This window comes from Gymnodraco acuticeps, unplaced genomic scaffold, assembly GCF_902827175.1.
Source record: "Gymnodraco acuticeps unplaced genomic scaffold, fGymAcu1.1, whole genome shotgun sequence".
Taxonomy (NCBI): domain Eukaryota; kingdom Metazoa; phylum Chordata; class Actinopteri; order Perciformes; family Bathydraconidae; genus Gymnodraco; species Gymnodraco acuticeps.
In genome coordinates, this window is record NW_022991033.1 from 197,561 (window position 1) to 204,684 (window position 7,124).

At 40.9% G+C, this 7,124-nt stretch overlaps 1 pseudogene; it reads right to left on the minus strand.

Annotated features, from left to right (window-relative positions):
• Positions 1-433: 433 nt before the first annotated feature.
• LOC117559707 lies at positions 434-5,751 on the minus strand (annotated as a pseudogene).
• Between the last annotated feature and the right edge of the window lie 1,373 nt (positions 5,752-7,124).

The window sequence follows — 7,124 nt, forward strand, 5'->3', positions numbered from 1 at the left end:
GACCTTACCCTGTCGAGGAGTTGTGGAGATATTTCACTATGAACAAATGTTGTGGACCAATAGAGGGACAGTAATACTCAATACAGCAGTTTTAAGGTAATTGGAAGATTGTGGTTAAAATAATGGTGAAATGGTGACAACATATAAATTATTGCACATGGACCATAGACTGCACGTTGTTGTGGCTCCCTGTACAAAGGCCACGCCGCTTCTAGCATTGTCATTGTGGAATTGTCAAATATCATTCTTTAGCATTCTCGACTGGATTAGCATGCACCCTGTTAACAATTACAGGATCATAATTTAACCAAACAAGCAGAATCTTGAACAGAGTGAAATACGTAACCATAGGAATGCAGAACATAACACAGTAGAACATGTATTACCTTTTTGGAAAGTACGTGTGATTTAAACTGTTCCATGACTGCTTTGATCACTGCAGGGGATCTCCATCCATCACTGACAGGCAGCGCTCTATGAGATGGATGTTGGATAAACTCCATTCTTCATCACAATTATTGTGTAAGACATCCAGGTTTGGAGATTCCAGCTTGGAGAAAAATGGCAATGTTTTCAATTGTAACACAAGGCAATTCAAAGTGCTTTACAAAAATTAAAACATTAAGAGCATTAAGAAATAGTGCAGCAGAAACATATTATAAAATGCCCTTTTAAAACACTAATTTAAAAGCAAAAAATAAATAAATGAATAACACAGGTACATGAATAAAAGTACATAAAAAGTAGTAAATCATTTTGTATGCTTTTTTTAATAAAAAAAATGTCCGTCAGTCTGACGGACATTTTAAGTGGACATAGCTAGCGTGTTAGCCAATATGTGTACTATAGCTATACATCAACTATACGGACAATATAATTCGGTCTTTAGCAGACAAAACTTGAAGACACATACAATACAGCACCTTTAGAACAGCTGGATGTGTATTAGAAATATGTGGAAAGATACAAGTTTTACTTTTCCTCTTACTTTTTGCAATGTCTTGTCCATGAAAGCAATTAACCTGCCCACATGATAAAGATCTTGCATAGTGCCTGGAGATTCTGCAAGGGTTTTTCCAGGAAGATAAGTCATCAGCCTCACACAGTAGGTCTGAGCCCCATGTCCGCAGTCTAGTAAGGTAAGGTGGATACACAAACAGGAACATGTTGAGGTAAGTATCATGGCATCATAACTCATGTGTTACCTGATTTAGAATTTTAGAGAATAATCAACATTGTGCATAACAAGATAAAATCATAACAACTCTATCAGCTGATGCCAACAGGCAGGAACAGGGAGACAAAACACTGAGAGCACAGCAGCCAAGGCTACAGGTGCCTGTGCTCAGTGAGGTCAGTACAAACTGATAAACTGGGTCAAAGTTATGGACCTTGGAATATATTTCCCCAACATATATTACTATATACTGTATACATTCATATTAAATTCAAACACTGTATATTCACAAATGTGTTGACTAGGATTCATCCAAATGATTCATATTCAGGTCTAAAAGTTAAAGGTGGGGTATGTAATTTATTTCAGAAACACTTTTTGTTATATTCCATGGAATGCTCTTAACATCCCGATAGTACGGAGCCCCCTAGGGGACATGGAGAAGAAACAAAAAAATAAAAAGATCTCGCAAAACATTATTTATTTATTTTTGTTCTGGATAACTGGATGGCCTACCTGCCTGTCAGCCTTCCATCTGTGCACAAACTTATCTCGTGCCCTCATTGGTCATGTGCGCGTTCGTGTGTGTTGGAGGTCTGAAGGAAGAGGCAGATTTTTTCCGGTTGTGTACTTTCAAATTCTAGCGGACTCGAGCTGGTTTCTCCAAAATTACCTACCCCACCTTTAACTGCTTGTCCTGTTTAGGCTAAATATATAGAGAGAATGGCGGTTCTTCAGAATATATGCATGTTTCTTTGATAAAATTAAATTTTTAATAGTTTACAGCGGTGTTTTTCAACATTTTATTTGATCATTTGTGAATTTATTTTCTTTTTTTCTTTCTCTACTGAATGCCTTCAAGCCATCAGTGCGTTTGACGTCATTTCTAAACCAACCGACATAGCTGGCAGTGTGCCTCCGGTAGCAGGAAATCAAGCAACAATGCACATGCCGCAAGCAAGTAGAAGCAAATACATTTTTTTAAATGGACACCTACCTACCTACATTCATTCATGATGGATGATTTAGACCCATACACTGTGGAAATAATTACAATTGGTTAAATGTAATACAATACAATACTTTTTTAAGGAAATAGGCTAATTTAAGTAAGATGGCACATACTTAATCACGTTGTTAAAGGATTGGGTCCATTTTTTAATTCTTAAGGGCAAAGGCTCCTTCAGACATTAGTTTAACCAACCACCTCTTGCAGCATGTACTTGAGATTCACTCAGTTGTCTTTGTTTTTTATGACTTAAGCAAAGTGACATTTTACTAAAATTGGACTATAGGGATGTTTTTGCTGTTACCTATTTCCTCCATACTCAACAGCTTCCCCGTGGTGGTGGGCAGGGCGGTTTGAGCAGGAACTCCATGCTGGCGTAGAAAGGACAAGGCAAAGGTCTGAACCTCCAGCTGGGTGGCCTTTTTGCTGTCTTCTGAGTTCATGATCTTCAGGACATACTTGGTACCCTCTGTGTCCACAATGAGGAAGTTCTGGTCAATATGACTGCAGGGTGGAGATCTCAGTTATGGTCACTCCATAAAGTTGCACTGTCAGTTCAGTTGCCTGCTGCGGGATGAGCGTTGGCCTTCTTTCTGCACATAAGAGTAAAATAGCAACACAAATGTGTACATGCTTTTGATCACCTGCAAATCTGCCAACGTTCACACCAACACCAGAAACATTTGTTTGAGTTTGTCAGTCATAAGAGGTTCACGCAGGGCCGCCCCTCCCTACACGCAGATCACGCAGACTGCGTGATGTGGCCTCATCTTATGCAAATGCTGCGCAATTATGCGCTCCGCAGTTACCCTGCTGCGAGGCTCCGGTGAACTAACAGTTCACGAGCGTGCTCCACTAGCACACCCCCCCCATACATATTTTACGTATGTATCTATATTACAGAACAACAGTATAATCAACAGTAATACAAAAAGCTGAAGATGTAATAAACTAATAATAATTATTCTAACCTGCTACGCTACGGAGACCTGCTTCCGTGGGGCGATTTCTCCATCGCCCCAGCATAGTACTTCAGTCATACAGTGTACTAGGAAAAGCATATATTTTGCGCAAATTATTTTAAAATAATATTTTACACATATTTCTGGGTGCATTCCATATTTTAAACACACAAATATTGACAATTTATATAAGTAATTATTATTATTATTATTATTATTATTAATAATAATAATAATAATGTTTGTGTGTGGTTTAGGGAGGGCGGTGCCCTATCGCCCTCTTTGGGCCAGCCGCCACTGGTACAGACCCGTGGGGCCTCTCACCTTCCTAGCTAACGGGGAACGTTCCCACAACTTTGGCTAACATTACCTACAGGTTCTAATAATGTTTTAAAGAAACGTTGTAATCTGATGTTCAAAGAACCTTTTTAGGATGTTTATTTTTTCAAATAATGTTCCTATAAGGTTTAAGGTTAACTAAGACATAACGTTTTAACTGCAACATTCAGAGGATGTTTTGAGGATGTTATTAAGGCCTGAGATGACAGAATGTTTTTTTTATAAAACGTTCCTTTAATGTGATATGTTAACAAAGGTGGAACGTTTTGCCTGCAACATTCTAAGGATGTGTTTTGGACGTTGTTGGGGTAACACATTAAAGATGTTCTTTATGAAACGTTCCCTCAATGTTACATGATAACAAATGAAGAACATTCTCCAAGCAACATTCTGACAATGTTTTCAGGATGTTATTCTTTTTTTATAAAAACGTTTCTGTGATGGCAAATATTAACATGGTCAACGTCAGATTTATTTCTAGAGCGCTTTAAAAAACAAACTTGTTGCATTTGTTTTGAAAAGGATGTTTTAAAAAATATGATGTCACCATATTTTCCTTTTGAAAAAAGCAAACAAGCACGTAATTCATGATAAGCTGTAAGCAGATATTACATGTTTGCGGTGGCATGTGTGAGTTCCCAGCTAGACATTTTTGGTTCTCAAAAAATTCTGAGAATGTTACCATTCATTTTTCGAGGAGTGTTTTCAGCGGGACGTTTTATTTTCGTAGGATAACGTTCTGTTAAGCCCGAGAGACCCCGGTACCGGGGCCCTCCTGCAACATCTTGCAGGAAACAGTGTCTGAGGGCATGTTCATTTAATAAACTATGAATGTTTTATATCCATGTAACGTGAAGGAACTCATCTAACTGATCATTTTTATTTATTTTTCAAAAAAAAGCCCACAATGCTAACGCTGAGCCTCTGAACTAGCAACGAGCGAAAAATGCTAACAGATGACTGCACCGAAATTCACTCACAACACCTTATTATTTATATTTGCACATCCAACAACACATCGTTTCACATGGTGAGGAGACACAGAATCTAGGAGTACCCTTCATTATCACTCAATTATACGAACTCTCGGAGATAATAACAAGAACAGACATCAAAACATAAGGCGCTATGTGTGTGTGCTTGCATGCAGGGCTGTGTAATGCATAGTGCAGTAGATCTGCGGTAGTAGTGTTTGTAGTTAGTGCATGCTGCATGCTGCTTCTGCTTGCTACTCTGCTTTCAGCTACTGCCGCCGTCTAGCCCTCCTCGTGGAGGGTGAAAAGAGGAGCCGAGTGTGTAAGTCTCCTTCTGGTGGTACAAAGCCGCTCCACCGCCAAGACTCCTGCAGTGCCTCCTCGTGGCCACACACGGTAACTGGGTACCGTGAGGTCCCAGGCTAAACTGTAGGGGATCTCGGAGCAACAGTTGGCCCCAGAGGCAAGGCGCGCAGGCCCACCGGTGTGTGGACATGCCCTGGCGCCTGCCAACCACTGTCCCAGCTATGGGTAAATAGCAGGGACAGATGGGGCTCATAGCCATGGAAGGCAACCCATCTAGGAGAAGGACACTCTGAACTAAAACCAGGACTGAGAGGAGTTGCACCCCCCAGTCCTTAATCAGCATAGTAAAGCCAACCATGAAGAACAAAGTCATCCCAAATCCTATACTTCCAGCGGCGGGAGTCCGTAGGAACATTGCAGCGGATGGTGGTGCTGGTCCTCCTTCCGGAGGACAACATGACGATAAGACCCTAAACCTGCAAGGAAGGGTCCTGTCCGATCACAGCACCCTGTCCGATGCACTCATGCGTTGTCGGAGAGCATTTGTAATGGGACAGAGCCATAACCTCCCTACGGTCCAGACATCCGGAGGTCGTAGCAGCACGGGGTAGGGTGGAGGAAGCACGCCTCAACTTTGAGCGTGAACCAACCTTGGAGAGACGTGGGGTACTGAACGAAGCCAAACAGTTTCTCTTCAGTACCTACGACACCATCAAAGGGGAACTGATGGAGAGTGTGCGAAGAGTGCAGGCAGCGCAAGGTGAAAGGCAATATGGGGATGCCTGGAGGGTCATCAATGAGATGACTGGGCAGAAGAGGACTAAGGAGGGACAGGTTGAGGGACACAGCCCCGAGGAGAGGGTGACGACCTGGTTCAACCACTTCCAAAGCCTGCTGGGCACAATAGCGGATGGAGCTGAGGAAAGCATACCAGCATTCCTCCAGAACCTGCCCATCGACGTTGGTCCCTGTTGAGAGTTTCATAGTATGTTGAATACTTAAAACGAAAGTTAATTATAATCAAATATAATCAATTATATTCTTGTATAACCCACAATGAAAATGCTTCATATTTTAGGTTTTTCTATATTTACAGCATAAACAAAACACAAGTGGTTTGTTAAGTTGAGTGTAAGACCTATAATGATTTATGCCTTACTCTCTGATAAGAGAGTAGGCAGTTTTTTCCCTCTCCTCTGACAGCAGTTCACAGGGAGGGGGGCTCCTGACTTAAGGAGAAACACATTGAGGCCTCAAAAAGGTGGTTATGTCATAGCCATAGAATATGTCTGGTCATGTCTTTTTTTTTACACAAACATGGGAAGGTGTGTCTTATGCCATAGCCAAGATGTTGGTTGGGAATAGAGGAGGTGTTTTTTTTGGGGGTTTCGATCCGGTTTTTTTAGCATAAAGAGACTGGTTTTTTGAGAGAGCGCGAGAGAGAGGGGGGTTTCCCCTGGTATACTCTCTCCCTGTAGGCTCTGTCCTTCAGAGCTGGGTTAATAGCTCTCGGTAAAGGTTCTCTCAAACTTGGTAAATATCTCTTGATTTTCTTCGTTGAAAGCTGAGTGAATTACTTTGTGAATGAGTGGAATGAATTGAGATGTGTATGTGAGTATTAGTAACCGCCACCTGTGAGGACCTTCCTCCGAATTCATGCGGATAGGAATGGGTTTTTGAATGTTATTCCCGCCGTCTGTGTCGGAAAAAAGGTATGAAATTGATGTGAATTGAGTTGGTGAATGAAAAGTTGAATGTGCTTTTTATTAACACCGGTCTTTTTATGAGAAAATGCCTCTAAATTCTATCGGGAGATTTTAAAATGTCACAACTGAATTGGGCAGTTGAAGTTAAACATTTTGGTAATAAATGTAAGACTGTGAATTAAAGGTCATATTTGAACATGATTACAGCATCATTTTTAGTATGATTATAATGTTGTAAAGAGAGAAGGTAAAAACCCTGTATTAGTTTGGACCTATTTTTCTTCAAATAAACTGATCCTACCTTTTGGACTGGGATAACTTAAAAGACACCTGTGCTCTCCTCTCCTGCTTCAAAGGTAAGACTGCACCCTGCCACACTCACTTTTAGGTAGGAACACACCTCATTTACTGATATCAAAATCCTTCCGGATCGCTTAAACAGATTAAAAAGAGTTGTCTGAATAGAAACAGCAGTTAATTGAACCTGGTTCTTCGGGGAGTTAATAGAGGTGAGATCGTGCTGACCTTGGTGGATCTGAGCCAAGCAGTAAACTTACATAGACTCAATAACTTCGGTCAGGGCGATTAGTAGGTCAGAGTAATTTACCGGAATAAATTATCAGGGCCTCGCCGACTCTAAACATCCCTTCA